Source organism: Podarcis filfolensis (assembly GCF_964270895.1).
Source record: "Podarcis filfolensis genome assembly, chromosome: 7".
Taxonomy (NCBI): domain Eukaryota; kingdom Metazoa; phylum Chordata; class Lepidosauria; order Squamata; family Lacertidae; genus Podarcis; species Podarcis filfolensis.
In genome coordinates this window covers 64,436,974-64,458,324 of record NC_139603.1, presented here as the reverse complement: position 1 = coordinate 64,458,324, position 21,351 = coordinate 64,436,974, and the positions used below count along the sequence as shown (strand labels likewise).

At 44.0% G+C, this 21,351-nt stretch overlaps 1 long non-coding RNA gene across 1 annotated transcript in view; it reads left to right on the top strand.

Annotated features, from left to right (window-relative positions):
• LOC310766855 overlaps positions 1 to 20,631 on the top strand; it is a 35,258-nt gene extending 14,627 nt beyond the window's left edge. The window contains exon 2 of the long non-coding RNA XR_014550464.1: positions 19,428 to 20,631. This is a non-coding gene — a long non-coding RNA (uncharacterized lncRNA). The remainder of the gene's footprint in view (positions 1 to 19,427) is intronic.
• The last annotated feature ends 720 nt before the right edge of the window (positions 20,632 to 21,351 follow it).

Below are 21,351 nucleotides of genomic sequence, written 5' to 3'. Positions count from 1 at the left end.
TCCATCATGGCTATCTTTACTTTTTTATGTCCTCGCGACAAAGTGATTCCTCCCTCACACTGTTGCTGCAATTTGTGTAGAATGAATGTTACGTTGTTCTCTTTGAAATATAATTTGAAGAGCACTCCTACAGAGGCTCAGATGATGCACAACACGTGCCTGGGCAAACTTTTGAGGATCAACAGAGAACTGTTGTCGGCACTCCATCTAGCCACATGGTGTCACTGTAGTCACAAATTCTCTGATCCTGTTTTAAACCAGATTTATCTCTCATTTATGATGACACTGTATTAATAGGAACTTGAATGCAACATCTTCAGTTAGTCTTATCTCTCTTCGTAACCGTTTTAAGAATAAATTGGCCCCGTTTAAAGCAATGCTCAATGCATCTTTACTTTTGAAAACGGTTCAAGTGCTTGTCGAACCTCAGACTTCTCTGTTGCTGTTTTTAATTCATTGATCTTCCTTAACTGTTTTTTCAATCAGCAATTATTGTGGCGGCTCTTAAAGTGCTCAGAGTCTTGGAGCTGTTCAGAAGTTTCTTTTTACAGTTAGCGCTGCAAGATTTGTGCTAATCCAAGTTAATGCCACTTTGGAATGGTTAGGTGATGCATGTATCAATTTCATATTGGCTTAATGTGAGGATTGAAGATGAAATAAAATGGACATACCTCCAATCATTCAAATGCAACATTGAGATGGATGTTGAGACTCAGGCGGGGGGAGCTTTTTATAGCCTTTTCTAGGCAATCCTCCAGGGGTAGAAGAACTTCCATCACTGCTTACCATTGGCCATGCTGGTAGGGCTGATGGGAGTTAAAGTGTCAGTGCAAATGGCAGCTGGCTTAGGATTTCACCACTGCCTTTTTGTTGCTGTGGTACAGCCTTCACCAGCCTGACACCCTCCAGATGTTTTTGGACTACCATGAGATGTAGCCAGCACTGTGGTCTAAACCACTGAGCCTCTTGGGATTGTTGATCAGAAGGTCGGTGGTTTGAATCCCTGTGACGGAGTGAGCTCCTGTTGCTCTGTCCCAGCTCCTGCCAACCTAGCAGTTCGAAAGCACACCAGTGCAAGTAGATAAATAGGTACTGCTGTGGCGGGAAGGCAAATGGCGTTTCCATGTGCTCTTGTTTCCATCACGGTGTTCTGTTGTGCCACAAGCGGTTTAGTCATGATGGCCACGTGACCAGGAAAGCTGTCTGTGGACAAACGGCGGCTCCCTCGGCCTGAAAGTGAGATGAGCGCCACAACCTCATAGTCACCTTTGACTGGACTTAACTGTCCAGGGGTCCTATATGGAGAGTACCAGGTTGATGAAGCCTGTTTTAGAATCCCATGCACAAAACTCCACACCTTCTCGGCAGGTGAGCATCAGCTAACTTACAGCCATAATTCTCATGCAACCAACTTTGTGCAAGTCAGATTCCCTGTATGATTTATTACAGCATTACATTTGTGACTGTGAGATAGATATTTTATGTAAGTTTTAAAATTCATTTTAAATTATATAACAGGATCACTCTCTGAGCACCAGAATCTCTCTGCTTAGAAGCCATATTTTAGTCAAGATTTGTGGGATTTTTCTTCAAGCTCTCAGTAGAACGGGAAAACCTCTGACACATTGCTGCGTTTGCTCTTACTGTTCTAAATTTATAATTGGTGGCACGTTTCCTTTTCTTAATGAAATCAATCACACCAAATAGAGCTGCTATGTTTGAAAGAAAGAAAAAAGCATCTGAGAACAGCATTTCCTAAGCTGATATGTTTTCTGACTGTTGCTAGTATTATAATATTAATTACTATTATTAATCACTTTCCATGAGGCATCCTGAAGTGATTAATGCCTGGATGGCCCAGTTGGCTAGAGTGTGGTCCTGGTAACAATCCCCGTATGGGACAGCTGCATATTCCTGCATTGCAGGGGGTTGGACTAGATGATCCTCAGGGTCCCTTCCAACTCTATAATTCTATGATAATGATTGTACGATTTACAATATAGTAATATATATATATAAAACAGACAAGGTGGTTTTCTATACTATTTTCCTTACTTCTTCTTCAACCAATCCATTCCATTCCCCATGGTTTCCATAGCCACCAAGTATACTCAGTATTTGACTGGACTATTTGTGGGGGCTGGGAGAGGGACTTCGGTTTTCTTATAGTTTTTTTTTTAAACTTTTTTTGCTGTGATATTATCTTGAGCCTGCTGATCCCTCCCTCTGATGTATAGCTGCTGGCGTTTTGGCTAGCTATGCAACAGCACTCAAAGGATTGAGTTGAAATTAGAATATATTATGATGGTTCTGTTACCAAATTCATAATGTGGTGAATTCATCATATAAATGTACCGGTATATTATAGCTGAGGAATTCTCTGTATAACATAGGAAGCCTGTAGTACAGGATCATATCTCTACATTAGGGCCACTTTATTCCTTTGAGAAACAAGACTGTTTGGAGAAAACAGGACTCATTGAGTCTTTTGTCAGATTTTCATTGTACTTTTCAAAAATTACATTTCCTTGCTCTGTGATTTACAATACTAACATCCTCTGTATTGACATAAAATATCGACTAAGGTTGGCAATGCACATATTGTTCCAGAGTTTGAGATGAAGTATTTTGTATCCCGCTTTCAATGTCTTCGCCTCTGGCTTTATGGATTGTAATTAATTTGAGCTTTGGACAGTGGCAGAAGAAGAGGAGTGCGGGGGAAGAGGAGTGCGGGGGAAGAGGAGTGCGGGGGAAGAGGAGTGCGGGAGAAGCATACCCCCAGGACATGTGCCAGCCCCGCCCCTCCTGCTCTCTGCCCCCCAGTGCCGGAACATGAAGCTCCGCCACTGGCTTTGGATAGTATGGATATGTACAGTGGTACCTTGGGGTACATACGCTTCAGGTTGCAGACTCCGCTAACCCAGAAATATTACCTCGGGTTAAGAACTTTGCTTCAGGATGAGAAAAGAAATCGATCAGCAGTGGCACGGCAGCAGCAGGAGGCCCCATTAGCTAAAGTGGTGCTTCAGGTTAAGAACAGACCTCCAGAATGAATTAAATTCTTAACCCGAGGTACCACTGTACTTCATACATACATACACAATTTTATTTGTATGATGACTTTCCACAGTTCGAACCATGCTCAAGGCGGCTGACAACATGAAAGAAATACATAACTACAACATAGCATAGCATAAACAATAAATAAAACATTAAAAAATTACATAACCAAACTGAATCATTTCCACATAAATCACAACAAGATTAACCCCCCCCCCAGCAACAACCACGTCCCCCAACAAAACCCTCCAAATAACACCCCAGCCCAATATTATATTCAGCAGCCTCAGCTTTTGCAGCTGGAGTCAGTCCGGGCCAGGTGGGAAAAGGTCTTCAAGGCAGGGAGCAAGTCTTTCAGGACTCACAGCCAAGAGGGCCTGCACCATTGCTGTATTAGCCCTTGTAGATCCACTTCAGCTCTGGAAGTGCTACAATGTATTAGAGGTATAAAAAAGATATTATGGCACTATAAAGCACCTCTGATTTATGACCAGTGGATGTAGCTTTGTCTTATTACTTTGGACTTGTCTCTTGCCATTGTTTCTTGGAAGTCTAGCAAAATTTATGGGATGAAGTCCCCCTCGCTTTCATAATTTCTGTGCCCCTTTCAAATTTTTGTGCTTGCGTTTTAAATCCGTTAGTTCCTTCTTCTGTCAAAGGTGCAGTTTTCGTTTGCAGCTACAACATTTCATCTGACATGGGTCAGCTCCAGCGATGTGCATTGACCCTCCCATTTCAGGTGTATGTTCAGCTCGCTCGCATCTGAAGTGAAGCAGCAATGTGGCTAAGAGAGGGAAGGTGCCAGAATGAGGTTGCTTGGATGCTCTGAAGGGGCAAAGCCTAGTTAACCCTGAGGGAGATATGGACTAACTCATAAATAATGACAAGGCCCACAGCTCTATTTCTGGAATACCGGGAGGCTGAATTGCCCAATTTGCAAAAGGGGCTAGTGGAGCAGGATCCTTCTTGCTCTCTGGAATGTATCAAAGGCTCAACTCCAATGGTAAATAAGCCCCCCTTCCAAGCTCAATTTATTATGATTGCAGCGGTCTCGGTCCTTGGATTTAGGCACTGGCAGTGGTCCCAGCTGTAATGCCAATGGAGGTACAGTGGTAGCTCAGGTTACATACGCTTCAGCTTACATAAGCTTCAGGTTACAGACTTCGCTAACCCAGAAATAGTACCTCAGCTTAAGAACTTTGCTTCAGGATGAGAACTGAAATCGTGCACCGGCGGCGCGGCGGCAGCAGTGGGAGGCCCCATTAGCTAAAGTGGTGCTTCAGGTCAAGAACAGTTTCAGGTTAAGAACGGACCTCCAGAACGAATTAAGTACTTAACCCGAGGTACCACTGTAGACGTATGATTCGCATTTGCAGTATTGTACCAGTGTGAGGCATAGGAGCCAACTCCTAGGGGTGAGGGGGTTTCGGCCTCCACAATAAAATATTTGACAGCCCCCCACAAAGTTGATGGGCGTTGCCATTCAAATGGTATGCGTGCACTGGGTCACGCAATCAGTTAAGTGGGGTGGGGCTTCCCTGCCCCCCCAATATTTTTTTCAAATTGGTACCCTTGGTGTGAGGAGATGCAAGTTTGGATTAAAAAAACAAACAAACTGGAGAATATATCCACTTCAGAGGGATGATGTTTTGGGGATGTGGTCAAAGAGCACAGTGCAAAATGCTTAACCTTCCTCCTGCTTGTCTATCCGCACATCCCATGACTGTTGCAACAGTACAAAAACCTAGTTCTGCCAACAGGAGGCTCCTCCTTTATTCAGCACTCATCCTCATTTGCACAAAGGTGAGAAGGTGGTCTTTATGTTTGGCCTTTATTGAGCATTCATTCTGGTTTGTTTACAGGGAAGTTATACGACAGTGAGCATTCATCTTGCATTCATCCTAATTGCTTGCAGGATGTTTACACGTCTTCCCATGAATCATTTGCTCACCCCACACATTTCAGTCCATTTTCCTTTCACTTTCCTAATTCCAAAAGTTTTTTTGATTTTGTTAAAAAATCGCTTTTTTTAACAAAACACAGCAACAAAGCACAATAATCCGCTTTAATTGTGCAAAATCTAAAGTTCTGATATGTCACTTCTATAACTTTTCTACAGCCATTCATCCATTATTTCTGCATTTTTTTTTACTGTTCTCTTTTGTGCCTCCTCACAAATATTTGCCCCCTTTTCATTATCTCCCTTCCCAGTATTTGCTGGACTTTACTGGCTGTTGTTTGTTCAGCTGCTCTTGCTCAGAACCATTTCTCATTTCTCTTTGTATTTAATGTCAACATTTGTGACACTTCTTTGTGCATTGCTATGACTCATGCCTCATTTGGCTCCTCGTTCGTCTGCAAATGACTGCAGGATCTGTCCCTGCAGAGTTTTGCTAGGTTCGGGAAGAGAACACATGGTCATCTAACGAATGTATGCTGTCTTATTTTAACTGGTAAGCACAAGGAAGCAAATTTGTTCAGTGCATTATGCAGTACCGTTCTCCGGTTCAGGCTAATTTTGCTTCATTGGATGGAGGATGCTGTTTGATCAGTGTCATGGGAAACTGCCTTATACTGAGTCAGATCACCATATTACTGTCTACACTGATTGGCAGCAGCTCTCTGGGATTTCAGACATCCAGGGAATGTTGTTGCCAGGGAATGAATCTAGGATCTTCTGCATGCAAAGTCGATGCTCCACTGCTGAGCTCCCTTTAATAAGTAGAGAGAAAGCAAACAGCAAGTTATGCACTTACTCTGAGCCTGATGCCTGGCACAGACACTGCAAATATTAATATTGTGCAGTTTGAAGTGACTGGAAACGTGAAAACTGAGTCCTTTTTGGAAATAAAACATTGCCAAGGCCCATAAGTTTAATTAAAACTTTACTTGCATGATTTTCTTCAGAAACAGAACAAAAACATCAAATGATACATCCAAACAGTTCCATAAGACATATGCCAGTCCAAGGAATAGGCTCAGCATCTTACAAAATATGAAATAATCCAAATAGATCTGTAAGCAAAGGCCTCTCTCCTTACAGTATCCATTTTGCTTGGAGCTATTTTCCTAGAGAGCTTCATTTACATCCTCACTCTCAAAGAGCCAGGGAACAAAGTCTAAAGGCAACTCCCTTCAAAATGGCAATTTGCAATTTAATAGCCTCCCATGTGATCTAAGGTTAAACACTCACGTTAGCTGGCAGAAAAAAAACCAAAAGTTAATTATCAACCTATTTAGGAGCTCAGAGACAACTTCTTGCTTTTAATTTAGCTTCAGTGGACTCATCCAGCATAATTTAAATTGGTATAATTTACACCAGTGAAAATCCCCCAAAAGGGGCATTGCAGGGGTAGGACAGGGCAAAGAAAGACTTACACCTATTCCAACCCTTTATATTGATCACATGCCCTAGCAACCCAGAAGAAAAAGGCTGGCAAAAGGGCAATCAAAGTTCCTCCAAGTTTCTCCTGAATGGAGTTTGGAACAGGGGTAATTTATGCCAGGATATGTTCCGAGCTTTCTATAGTTACGATTGCTCTGTCAACCAGGTGTACATCATTATTGGTTTGCCAATAGTTTTCCTTATTAGATTAGGGGATGGGGAACTTGTGGCTGGACTCAGGCTCCTCAGGTTCTAAATCCGTGTCCTCATGGGATGCATTAGGATTCCTTGCTACAGGTGCCGATTTTTAGGTGTACTTCTGTCTGGGTGCCTGGGTGAATGAGGGAAAGTGAGAAGGAGCCATGCATCTTGCTACGATGGTACAGAATTAATCTTGCAGATGCAACCTGGGATTTCTCCACCCCTCCTCCTGTGCCCTGGGGCTCACCTCCAAAAACATCCCTTGCTGTCGTGCTCCTTATAGCAGCTGCCAAGGCTTTGAGACATCAGCACATTCAGTTCTGATTTTACTAATGCTTCATACACCATTAACCTGCAATGTCTGTGCAGTGGTCTGTTCAGAGACTTCATTTTGATAAACCTTGCTAATTGTACATTTTGCCAAGCAAGCTGTACAAAGCTAAAAGCTGACTAAAAGTTTTGCTTCTGGTGCAGAATAAAAAAGAAGGAAACAAACTGGAGTCCTGATGTAAGATTTTTGTCATCTCATCTAAGCCAATGCCAAATCACTGTTGGTTCAAGCTCTGTTAAGAAGCAGAGACCATCTTTCGGTATTTCATCTCTATTAAAAAGGGGTTGCTAGAGTAATGTTATTCCCATAGTTTACTCTCAGGGTCAAACTAGAGATTATACAAGGGCATATGAAACATTACCCTGACAGCTTCTTTTAAACAGAATCCATCAGTTCTGGAGTATCATTGGGGATTTGAGAAGCACAGTGATATGATTATTTAACTGCTTTCATGTCCACCCCACCCCCCACTCCAAATCACACCTCAGATGACTTTTCCTCTTGTGAACACCTGTTCGGAAGAGGTTTCTGTTGTTTCAGAAAGGTTGTATGTGTCAGGAGTGGGTCAGCAATAGATCACACAGAGTAAGTGAAGTTAACTCTTTATTAGAAGAAACAAGGCTTCTCAGTAGTGCTAGGCCTAATTGAGCCAGTAATTCTTCCCAGTAGATCTTGCCCCTATGAGGCAGTTGTGAGGATTGAAGGTCCCTGCTTTCCGACAGCAGCCTAAATCTCCTCCTCCCTTGGGTCCTTCCCAAGCAATCTGAGACTCTGCCAGCATGACTGACTCTATTCCTCCCTCTTCATACCTCTTTTGGTTCTGAGAGACCAGGGGGGAGTGAAACTTGTCACAGCAGGAGGGGGAGACACTCTAGCTTCTTCACTGACCTGACTTATCTCTTCCTCTTCGTCTTCCTCCTCTCCTGCTTCTGCTTCTGGGATTCTCTCTGTCACAGACTCCTCCTGCTCACTAAACCCTGTTACCTCTTCAGCTTCCAATACCTCCTCCCAATCTTCTCTGTCTTCTCCTTCTGACCACTTGTTATTGTCCCACCACCAATCCCCAGGCTTTGAGCCTTCGTCCCTTAGGGGTTCCCCAGGGGGTACCTTCCACCACTCCTCTCTGCCCAGCCAGCCCATGACAATAGGATAATGTTACATGCATTGGCATTATGGAACTGACACATTAAAACTGACACACCCATTAAAAAGTGATGTTGACCCAGATCTTAAGGAGCCAGTGTTAAGTAGACATCCAAATTAGCCCTAAGTGTGCTAAGAATATATACACTGAATCCTGGCTCCATTCTATTCTGAAAATTGCATTGGTTGCTATTGCTGCTGTGGTTCAGATATCAATCCAAACTGGGCACTCATGAGTCCTCAGCATAGTATGTATCTTTTTTGTGCTGTTTCCTAAAATCTGCCTGGCAGCAGTAGATGTCACTGTAGTCAACAAGAAACATGCAAGAGAAGAAAACAGAGTAGTGTGGTTAAAAACAAAGGTGGTATTCAACTAGCTGGGTTAGGTCCATCAATTTCAATGGGCTTGCTCTGAGTAAAACTTAGCTGAGCACCACACCAACAATTTAAAATGATTACCCAGGGACCCATGGAATTTTTTTCTTTCTCCACACCAGTCACCCTCAGATAGAAGAAGTTGTCTCTTGAGGATTCAGAATCTGTCACTGAAGGCAAGATGGCTTTGAAATATATTGACAATTTGTGGAAAGGTGGCATTTAGGGAAGAAGGATCATGTTACTAATGCACATGTCTTGTTTAGGTGTCTTGTCATTTCTCCGCCTCCACACACATTTCCCATGTGAAACAAGGCAAATCTGAGTCTCTAATTTGGTTTCCAACTCTGTTTTTTTTATTAAAGATATTGATTTATTTAATAACTGCAAGAAAGTAATAAAGTGGAACACCATCTAACAAATAACTTTTGCTGAAATCATCTCATCTCATATAATTATCAAAATGAACTGGGCTGAATATCCCCCTAAACAATCCAAATATGCTTGTTAAAATTAGATTCAAAACCTTCAACCAGTTGAAAATGGTATTAATGATTAGAAATAAGACTCACTACATCAGTGCTAAAACATGCTGGGCTGCCCCCATTTCCATGCATTAGAAGTCCTCAGATCAGGGCAGGAGGGTTTTCAGAGGCCATGAGGAATATATATGTTTCTTAGTTTTGTGCTGCAAATATCATCTGTTCTACAATACTGACATTGTTACATGCATTGTTTAGGGCTGCATATAGTTTTATGATTAGAAGCTGCTTTCCTTAGTTCAATGCATATAGGCACAACCCCACAAAGCAACAAATCCCCGACTAAAGTGTATTATGTCTCAAAACAAAATAAGTGACATTTATACCGATGCTTGGGCAAGAGAGAGCCTAGAGTTTATAATACAGAGGGGTGAGTCAGAACGCAGACAACAAGCATTCCTATTAGGGTCAGTGCATCTCGGAGACAAATGTCTTCCAGCACTTAGCTCCAGCTTCCAGTGTTGATGGCCTGGAGTAGGAAGGGGGGAAGGTCCATGACCCACTTCAAGAAGAGTGCACTTGGATTCAATCTGCAGTGGCTTTTATCACGTTTGCAGGAGCATGACAACACCTAGGCTCACAAGGTCAACTTAGGGTGAACACAAGTCAGATCACTGGGGAACTTATCCCAGTGCTACCAACTCTGAATGGCATCAGATTTCCAGGTGGGCCTCAAACAGGACTTATCCATCACCTGATCCTGGCAGAACGACAGAGAGGAGAAAGAGGATCCCGGTGAAGGGTGTAGCTGAGGCTGGGACACACCTGGGCAAACTGGGGATGGAGGAGGAAGTACTCACAGGAGGATGGCAAAGGGGTGGAGGTCAATACACAGGAATCAAAGCAGCAGAACCCGTCACCAGAGTGGCCCCTGTCCCCACTAATATGGTGGGCTCTGAGGTGTAGGGAGCAGAGAGAGAGGAGGTTGAGGCAGGCAAGAGCCCACAGCCTGGCCAGGTGAGGCTTGCTAGCTCTGGGAGAAGCTGTGTGACTCCTCAGCTGCAGCAGGCTTGGAACAGGTGAGGGTCACATGCCTTGTCAAGCCCTGATGCTGCAATCAGCATGGGAGTTGCAGTCCAGCAACATCTGGAGGGTCATCAGATTGGGCACGGTTGCACTACAGGGGTTGGGCTAGATGACCCTTGGGGTCCCTTCTGACTCTATTCTTCTATAGGAAACCACTGCCATAGGAGGCACATGAGGAAGGCGAGCCAACAAGGAGGCAAAAAGATTCAGGCAGCTGCTCATTCAGCTTTGAATATGGGCAACTGGTTGATCATCTGCTTTGTGGCTGAAGGGTGCCAGTATCCTTTTCTGCACCGCTTAACATGCTGGAGTCTTGTTTCAAATAACAGACTGCAAGGAGGTCTTTAAAGTCGAAACTCCAGTTGCAGCGCTCATTATATTCTGCTTTTGTTCCTCTCTAGATTGCATGCTCAGATGACAGAGGGAATAGGAGCTATGGACACGCGAGGTACATGCGAAGTTCAGCAGACTCAGCTGGCTTCCTTCTGTAACCTTCCCTAATAGGAACATAAAAGAATCGTTGGCATGTCTGGCAGAGAGAGAGAGAGCTAGAAAAGCATCCCCCAAAGCTGAAATGGTTTTCATTCTTTTTCAAATTACTTCTGACATTAAACTTTGCCCTTGTTCAAGCTCAGGCTAACAACACATCCATCTTCCTGAAGTCTAATAGTATAGTTTGGAAGGAATTCTGTAGTTCAAAAACACACACACCAAGGATCACAATTTAGATATGGTAAAGCTGTTGTGAGTGTGCATACGCGCACACATACAACCATATTGTTGGAGCCCTTCATTCTAAGAATAAGACAGTGGTTCTGATCCAAGGCTGACTCATGTGGCAGTTGGGTCATAGAATCATAGAATCATAGAGTTGGAAGAGACCACAAGGGCCATCGAGTCCAACCCCCTGCCAAGCAGGAAACACCATCAGAGCACTCCTCACATATGGTTGTCAAGCCTCTGCTTAAAGACCTCCAAAGAAGGAGACTCCACCACACTCCTTGGCAGCAAATTCCACTGTCGAACAGCTCTTACTGTCAGGAAGTTCTTCCTAATGTTTAGGTGGAATCTTCTTTCTTGTAGTTTGGATCCATTGCTCCGTGTCAGCTTCTCTGGAGCAGCAGAAAACAACCTTTCTCGCTCCTCTATGTGACATCCTTTTATATATTTGAACATGGCTATCATACCACCCCTTAACCTCCTCTTCTCCAGGCTAAACATGCCCAGCTCCCTTAGCCGTTCCTCATAAGGCATCGTTTCCAGGCCTTTGACCATTTTGGTTGCCCTCCTCTGGACACGTTCCAGTTTGTCAGTGTCCTTCTTGAACTGTGGTGCCCAGAACTGGACACAGTACTCCAGGTGAGGTCTGACCAGAGCAGAATACAGTGGCACTATTACTTCCCTTGATCTAGATGCTATACTCCTATTGATGCAGCCCAGAATTGCATTGGCTTTTTTAGCTGCCACGTCACACTGTTGGCTCATGTCAAGTTTGTGGTCAACCAAGACTCCTAGATCCTTTTCACATGTACTGCTCTCAAGCCAGGTGTCACCCATCTTGTATTTGTGCCTCTCATTTTTTTGCCCAAGTGCAATACTTTATATTTCTCCCTGTGCTGGTCCAGGGGGGAGGTTACTGTGCCGTAACCACATCGCTGAGCTGCTGCACGGTGTGAGTCAAGGCCTGGTTCTCCTGGGCCAATGCCACCAGCGCAGCTGCCTGGGCCAATGCCAGTGGACTTGCCCTGTTTCAAACGCCTAATTGCCTGGTTGGCTTGACTCTCCTTTTGGGGGTTGCCAAATGCGGCCTCCAAATGGTTGCAAAACCCCATATGGTCTGTCAGCAAGGGGGAGTCTTGCCTGAGCAGCGGCAATGCCCACTTCGCCGCCTGGTCCTTTAACAAACTGATCAAAAAGTGCACCTTGGTGCGGTCGTCAGGGAAGTTCCGGGCTCGCCCCTGAATATACAACTTGGCCTGGGCAAGGAACATGGGAAAGCTGGCCGGGGCCCCATCAAATTTCTCTGGCAAGGCCACTGGGTACTTGCCTGGAGCTGGGGCGTCGGCCACAGGAGCCGGTAGGGCATCCAACCGCTGCTGAAGTGCCGTAACCACATCGCTGAGCTGCTGCACGGTGTGAGTCAAGGCCTGGTTCTCCTGGGCCAATGCCACCAGCGCAGCTGCCTGGTCGGCCATGGCTTCTGGCTTTTCCCGAGTGCGGGTGTGGCGGGAGCAAACTGTGCTGGTCCAGGGGGGGAGGTTACCGTGGGGCGAGGTCCAGGACCTGAGTTGAGGGTCGGCAGACAGTCCTCCTCGGGCAAAGCGGGGTCCACAGCGAGAAGCCTGGCAAGGACAGGAACTCTGGGGGAACAGGACTGGATGCTGGCCGAAACAGCTCATCAATGACGTTGCTCCCGCAACCTGGGACCGGGCTGACTGGCCTTTTATCTTCTCTGAGGCCAGGGGCGGTCCGCCTCTCCTGGCCTTAAGGCGAGCACTCCTCCTGGGAGAAACCAGTTCCCTTCGCCTCTCTGCCCTGAGCCTCTGCAGTTCAGGAGAGGTTGAAGGGTTACTGGACCCAGGGGGAGACTCATCTGTAGGCACTGAGTCCTCAACCACCTCCGGAGCCAGAGTGGATTCACCTGGTGCCTGCTCCTGAGGATCCGGCACAGGTGCAGGTGATTCAGAATCAAGGCCCTGCCCCAGTTCAGCCGGCCCTGGAGGCGGGGACTCCTGTGCAGGCTGGGATTCCTCCGGTTCAGCCTCTGAATCGGATTCCCAGGCCATCACACTCCCTGTTAAAATTCATCTTGTTTGTTTTGGCCCAGTTCTCTAATCTGTCAAGGTCGTTTTGAAGTGTGATCCTGTCCTCTGGGGTGTTAGCCACCCCACCCAGTTTGGTGTCATCTGCAAATTTGATCAGGATGCCCTTGAGTCCATCATCCAAGTCATTGATAAAGATGTTGAATAAGACTGGGCCCAAGACGGAACCCTGTCCATGGGTCCATGGTAGCTTGCAGAGCATCCCTTGTTCAAAGCCAGACAGCCGTTCCTGGCTACTGCAATTATTAGGATTTAGCTTTTGGACTGCCACTGAAACTGCAAGTTGCTGTGTGTGTGTGTGTGTGTGTGTGTGTGTGTGTGTGTGTGTGTGTGTAGTGGCATGCAAAAAAGCTTAAGTTTCCAAGTGACAGCAACTGCACTCAACCAGCAGGGAGCCAGAAGGTGCAGACTTTCAAGTAATTATCTATACACTGCTATAAGCCCAGTGCCCATGAGTTTGGCCTTGAAGCCATTACGGATAAAAAGCCATCAAACAAGCTGCAGTAAGTAACCTTTACAATACACTGTCCAAAGTCAGAGTGCAATAAGCTTTACTTAGGCAGACATGATTATGAATGCCACTATTGAGATTAAACGGCCTTGAAACCTCAATTAGTCCCTTTGGATTAATGACATCTAGGTGGGGAGAGAGGTGAAGAGGAACAGTTTTCATATCGTTTAGTCTGATTTTTATAAATAGTTATTTCCCCTTTCAATTTATGCACAACCTTTTTTCAAAGACCGAGGGGCATAATAATAATGGTCTAGTATAGGTATAACTGGATGCACTTGTCTCTTTTTAACAAAAGCTTTCTCCTGTAAAATTAGCTTTTAAAATAATTCATTTTTTCAAACTTTTTAACTTGTCACCTTACTAAGACTGCAATCTTAACCATGTCTACTCAGAAGTAATTTTATTTGTGCTTGTGTGGGGTTATGTTTGCAGTCTACATTCTTAAACAAAAGCATAATTTCTTTGGGGAAGAAATTGGTCTGTGGCCTTATAGTCACATTATGTCTAATTGTCATACCACCCTACCTAGTATTTGGAGTAAGTTGGGTCAAAGTCCAAAAGGTGAAAAGGCTGCTTAGTGTGCTGTCAGAGAAAAATAAATATCCACTTGGAGACAGTGGTTACTCTAAGAAAGTGGAGGGGCTAGTCTGACTGGTTTGTTTGCTTTCTCCTTTCTTGCAATGCAGGTTTTTATCTGTGCCATCACAATTATATTCACACCACCCAGTAAGCTGGGTTGTCAGGAAGGATTACGTTGTCTGAGCTGAACATGCCCCCCATTTCTATGTAGTATCTGACTTGTGTCTTATTTGCGGTGTTTTATTGTGACTTGGAGGTTATGCAGCCAAGAGGAACTGGGGGCAGCTACAGTATGACATCACTGGCATGAATCCAAAATCCTCCATAAACACAAAATGGATATAAAATATGTTGTTGATGCAAGTGGGATCCCTGACCAGAACCTTGTGTAGAGTAGAAGTGAATTTGCTCTCCACCACAATAACGTTAATTTTTACTGGAAACAGTATTAAAATAGTTACATATAAATGCTACAAAATACAAAGTAACACATTGCTCTTTAACAGCAGTCAATGTGGTCCGGGGTTTTTTTTAGCTCTACAACTTTCCTCTCTCTGCTCCCAGAGAGAGATCCTATGCAAGCATTTTGCTTGTTCAGGATTGCTGAGCTGAGCTTCTACTGTTGTTGACAGCAATGATTGATGGCCTGAAACCCTGAGTTCTCGGGTTTCATCTTCCTACCGAGAGAGAAATCAGTGTGAGTGTATTGGTTAAGAGCCAGTGGTTGAGAGCCAGTGTGGTGTAGTGGTTAAGAGCGGTAGTCACGTAATCTGGGGAACCGGGTTCACGTCTCCGCTCCTCCACATGCAGCTGCTGGGTAACCTTGGGCCAGTCACACTTCTCTGAAGTCTCTCAGCCCCACTCACCTCACAGATTGTTTGTTGTGGGGGAGGAAGGGAAAGGAGAATGTTAGCCGCTTTGAGACTCCTTAAAGGGAGTGAAAGGCGGGATATCAAATCCAAAATCTTCTTCTTCTTCTTCTTCTTCTTCTTCTTCTTCTTCTTCTTCTTCTTCTTCTTGGGTGTCCGGGATGAGTCATCTTGCCTTATTGGCTAGAAACAAACCCCTCTTGCCTAATGTATGGTGTGAATGTGGACCTCACCCAGTTAGGGGTGCTGTAAGAATTCCAGCAGGGTTTCAAGTGCTTGTCGGCAGAATTCAGGTGCTCTGAGTGGGACTTCCTGGCTTGATTTAGTTCATTCACCCTTGACTTTCTCTTAACCTAAAGCAGGGGAGGCTCTCTTTAGGGTCCTGGCTGGGCAGCAGTGCCACTGCGCTTTATTCGTGAGTGGAGTTTTGAAACCAGATTCTAACTATAACACCTCCCTGACTTTCAACAACTCCAGGGCGTGTTTCAATATTCAGGGCCATTTTGCTATCAGACTTGCAATTCAAGGAGAGGGCAACAGTGGGCAGTTCCTCAGCTCCTAATGATGTACAATCTCGTCCCCTCCCAAGATTGCTGGCATACATGCATACACCTGAACCGTTACACAGACTTGGGTAGGGCAGTAGCAAAATGGTTGAGCATCTTCTTTGAATGCAGAAGTTCCTAGGCTCAATTCTTGGCATAGCCAAGCAAGGCTGGGAGAGACCCCTGTCTGACATCCCAGAGGGCTGCTTGTGGACCATATTGAGCTAGATCGACCAATGGTCTGAGTCTGACTCAATATAAGGCAGCTCCCTATGTTTCTGTGAACAAGTGCATGCGTTTCCTGAACATCATTCTCCTAACAGCTCATGTTTGCAGGAGAACTGGTCTCTTGAAAACCTCCTTAACCCTTTCTTTTCCACCTTGCTCATTCCCTGCCCCCAGTGCTACTCCTGTAGAAGTGGTGGTTTCAGGAATGAGAGCTTGTTCCACGTACTCCTTTTCTTACTGTCAAGAGCCTTCCATTTCCCCCACCTAAGTGATCTCAGCAGCTGCGGTAGCACTGCAGTGGAGTTGAGTATTTTCCATTCTGTCTCCTGTTGAAACATTTCAAATTGACAACTTGTTAAGCTGCTTCTGTGCTTGTTGAGAAACAATTCCTCTGTGTAAATTGGTTCACCCGATAGCGCTCTTTCACTTTCTGTAGTCTAATGTAACAAGACCACAGGAAAGAGGCCTCTTCTGAAATAAGGAACATCTATCTAAGTAGCAGTTGTTTCATAGGAAATAGGAGAAAGCTAGTAAAAAACTCTGGCATTTATGGTGGGGTGGGGGGCAGAAGAAGTTTAGTATTTGATTCCGGATGTGTAAAGCAGATCACCTTGATAGATAAACATTTAGTAAATTGTCGAGAGTCCTTTCAGTGCAGCTGTTCTTTTTCTGTTGTGGAAGTGTCCTCAGTGATTGGTGGGCAACAAGAGCATCTCACCTGAACAGAGAATTCCCGTCATGACCAGGGAGATTAGGGCATGGGGAAAAACACACTGGTCTCCCCGCAATGTCCTGGTGCACGCCAGCCCTGCCCATCCCACCCCTGACCTTTGCACATTGAGCAGCAAGGACTGAGTGGGGATTGGGAATGAATGCCTGAAAAGAAGGCACATTTCATCACATGTGGTGGTCGTGTAAAGTAATAAAAGCATTCTGTGAAATGATATATAATGAAATAGAAAATAAATGTTTAAAATACAGTAACTATTATTTAAAAATCAGAAGCTTTTTTTATTAGGATTTGTAGGTACTGATATTCCAAAGGATCAGAAAAGACTTCTTATGTATGCAACAATGGCCGCGTGGATGTTACTAGCCCAGAGATGGAAAGAAGATAAAGTCTCGCCCAGAGAGGAATGGCAGACTAAGCTGATAGACTATGTTGAAATGGCAAAACTGACCAGAAAGCTCAGGAACCAAGAAGACAAAAACTTTAGGAAAGAATGGGGGGGGGGGAAATAATTTATTTAGGAGACCACTGTAAGCAGATGAAAACATTAGCAGGGTTTTAATAACACTTGTAATGTAACAAGTACTATGGACAATATGGACAGATTTAAAATATGGATTATGAAATAATATGCAGTTGAAAATGTTGACAATAAGACCCAAGGAAGGGATGGATTCATTTGGTATTGTTATAATTCTACACAGGTGCCCACGAGAAACCCATCAGCATTTTAGTGAGAATTCCTCTTAATATACACATGTTTGTATGCATTTTTTTTGCCTAATTGTTTAGCAAACAATTTCCCCATATGTATTTAATTTTTGTATTTTTTTTCCTTCCAGTAGCACCTTAAAGACCAACTAAGTTAGTTCTTGGTATGAGCTTTCATGTGCATGCACACTTCTTCAGATATCTGAAGAAGTGTGCATGCACACGAAAGCTCATACCAAGAACTAACTTAGTTGGTCTTTAAGGTGCTACTGGAAGGAAAAAAATTCTTTTTTTGTTTTGACTATGGCAGACCAACACGGCTACCTATCTGTAATTTTTGTATGTTATTTTCACTCATATATATGCATGTTAGGCATGCTTTAGGTGTGTTCTCCTGTGGTCTGTTATTGTTTTTGCCTGTCTTCCACTTTAGTTTAGAGAATTTCTAAAATTAACTTCACATTTTGGCACAGTGTCTTCAGTGTGCCATACATGTCTCCCCTCCCCACTCAATAGGTTACTGTAGCATGTCATGGGCACAAATGATTTAAAACACACTACGCAAAATGAATCATACCAGGATTCCTTTTGGTGCTGTGTTTTTATCAACACACATGGTAAAGTCCCAGGAAATGACATTTCAAAATTTCCCTTTGCATTGTGTTTTCATCCATGTGTGCGCGCGCTTCTGTACACCCGTAATCTGTAAGGATGAAAGAGAGAAAGATGTGAAGAGAAAACTGCAACAAACAGCACATTCTGATCCAAGTTCGTACATCAGAACTGAAGCATGGAAAATCTGAGTTCTGCAAACCTGAGTGATAATTTGGAATATCCAAATCTTGAGAGAACTTCAGATGGACATAATTTTATAAGCTTCCCTAGTCCTGAGCTGAGCTGCTTAGGGCGGTGTAGATGAGGCCATAAATTCATAAATACAAATAAATATCTCCCATAATGTTATCATTATCACCAAAGGTCAACTGTATCTGCTGAACTATCTCCTGCAGTTATCTCAGCCAGCTCTTCAATGGAATGCCCTATTGCTTTGCTCCTCTTGTATTGATACAAGGTTGATGCAGTTTGATTCACCCTTTTGTATTATTCTTGCTAGTGTAGCAGTTTTCTATTGTGTTCTTCAGATTTTCTTTTTGCAGCCTCCTTGAAAGCCAGGCTTCAATAGATTGAAAAAGTCTTGGTTCAATTCCATGAGCAAAAGGTAACTGCAAAACCCTGTCCCCCCCCTCAAATATGTTCTTTCCCCCAGCTCTGATTTAATATTATTTTCATTACAATATTGATCCTATCCATTGTGTCGCCTGTAACATTAACAAGGGCACCAAGCCTGGCCAGGTTTCTTGCCATTGTAAAATGCTGACTTTAACTGATGCTGTGCTGAAAGCCCCACATTCTGCAAGCAGAAGATGCAAACTATACGATGAGGAATTTATGGACACTTCTTAGGATTTTCACATAGTTGGTGCATGGCGTGTGTGTCCCACAATAAATGCACATTTGTTGTATGTGGTGTTTGCTCCAGATTGCACTGTTTTCCAGGATGCTATTGTCACTGAGAATATTGCAGTTATTACCCACAATTCCAAGTACAGTATTTCATAGTTTGGGAAGTGTGTGTGTGTGTCTAAAGGTAAAGGTAAGGGGACCCCTGATCATTAGGTCCAGTCGTGATCGACTCTGGTGTTGCGGTGCTCATCTCGCTTTATTGGCCGAGGGAGCCAGCGTACAGCTTCCGGGTCATGTGGCCAGCATGACTAAGCCACTTCTGGCGAACCAGAGCAGTGCACCAAAATGTCGTTTACCTTCCCGCCGTTTACCTATTTATCTACTTGCACTTTGACGTGCTTTTGAACTGCTAGGTTGGCAGGAGCAGGGACCAAGCAATGGGAGCTCACCCCGTTGTGGGGATTCGAACCGCCGACCTTCTGATTGGCAAGTCCTAGGCTCTGTGGTTTAACCCACAGTGCCTCCTTGCATATTTTTAACCAACTTGTTCCTTTTGTGATTCCAGTGTGGATTGTGGTTGTTCAAGGGTTATAGACTGGATATTTCTGGATATTACTGGATATTTCATCTGGTATACTTCTAAGCTGCTCAACTGTCTCCTTTTATTTTGTTAAGGTCTAGTGTTTTAATTACATTTAAATGTATTATTACTCCCTACTGCTGGGAAAAGCAGTGCTGTCATGGTCGTCTAGCTGGCAAAGACCAACTTGCCCTTACTTGCTCTCGCCACTTCATTGATGTGCCCTTTTTGAACCTCTTGTGAGCATGTTTGCTGGAGGCTGTGTACTCCTACTCTCCTGCTGGGCTGGCCTGCATCTCTCTCTGTGTTCTTCTTTTTATAGGACAAACTGCAGCACAGTTATTCCTGCACTATAAGGTCCCATGGACTGCAAGAAGATCAAACCTATCCATTCTTAGGGAAATCAGCCCTGAGTGCTCACTGGAAGGACATATACTGAAGCTGAGGCTCCAATACTTTGGCCACCTCATGAGAAGAGAAGACTCCCTGGAAAAGACCCTGATGTTGGGAAAGATTGAGGGCACAAGGAGAAAGGGACAACAGGACGAGATGGTTGGACAGTGTTCTCGAAGCTACGAACATGAGTTTGACCAAACTGTGGGAAGCAGTGGAAGACAGGAGTGCCTGGTGTGCTCTGGTCCATGGGGTCATGAAGAGTCGGACACGACTAAGCAACAACAAGGTCCCACATATTATGCCTAAGTCTGTACACATGTGATTTAGCAGATATGGGCACCAGATTGGGGCTTGGGGAAGTTGGTGTTCAAAAGGTGACACATAAACCATATCCACACTTTGCATTCAAAGCACTATGATACCACTTTAGCAATGGCTCCCCCCCCCCCCGAATTCTGGGAGCTTCAGTTTGTTAAGGGTGCTGAGAGCTGTTAGGAGACCACTGTTTCCCTCCCAGATAGCTACAATTCTTAGAATTGTTCAAAAATAAATTCCTCTTCACAGGGAACTCTGTAGCTCTACAGCTCCCAGAATTTGTTTGGGGAAGCCATGACTACTTAAACTGGTATCATAGTTCTTTTAATGTATAGTGTGAATGTGGCCACAGTCTGAACATGAGTTTTTTGAATAGTGGATTAAGCCAAGAATCATTAAAAAAAAAATAGTCACTGATTCTTCATCTGGTCATAATCTCAGTCAAGATGGTCTGTGACCACATTCAGACTCCATGGCTTCAACATTAGCCAAGTCCTCCCTGCTCAGTTTATGATCTAGCCTGATGAAGAGTTCCGGGGAGCTCAAACATTTACACACTATTTATTAGACTTGTTAGTCAGTTGTTACTCAGAGGTCTCCAAGAGACTTGCAACATATTTAAAAACATAAACATGAATACATTATACCATTAACATAATTCATCCAGAACACCTGCAATTCATTATATGTGTGTATGTGTTTGATCATTTGTGATACTTTAGTTGGCCATAATATGGATTTTGCTATTATTCTGATGGGTCAACAAGGCTGCTTTTACTTTTTTGTAATTTGGATAAATATTTGATCACTGGAAATCTTACCCAGATGCCTTTGAATGATGTATACATGGGGTGTTAGTATGAGCTCAGAGCAGGAAGGGTGTGTTTAATTGTACATGTTGCCATTTACTATGCTTTCGGAAGCAGAGAACCCTATGTTCTGAACTCTGTTTTTGAATCATTGTAAGATTTTCCCCTGCTGTTTGTAATGAAGCTCAAAATGAGGTTTTCAAAGACAAAAATTAGAGTAAATTCAAATGATGAGAACACATATACACAAACACACTTTTGCTTAAAACTGTTTCTGTGGTTGGAAGCTGCTATTTCCTAACAGTGATAAATTACTCTATCTGGTTGCTAGGTGCCCATCAACCTTCAGGAAAACTATACTCACTTCAATCACGGAGTGAGTTTAAATTTAGAAAATACCAGCATGTTGGGGGGGGGGGAGATGTACTCGTCTTCTGCTACAGCATTTTTATTAAGATGGCAGGCTTGGCGTCAGCTTCTCTAACCAAAATAATGATAGATTGGGTTGGTCTGGGTGCCATTCCCTCTGAGCTGTCACAGTGCTTTGGTTGCAGGAGAAACAAACATTTTTCCATGGCTAGTACTGATGGGACCTCTCATATTTCAGAAGTGAGGGGCATTCCACAGCACTGCTGCCACCATTGAAAAAGCCCACCTCTGTGTTAACACAAACTGCTAATCATCAGGCCATGGCAAAAACAACCAAGTTCCGTTTGCCGGTCTTAA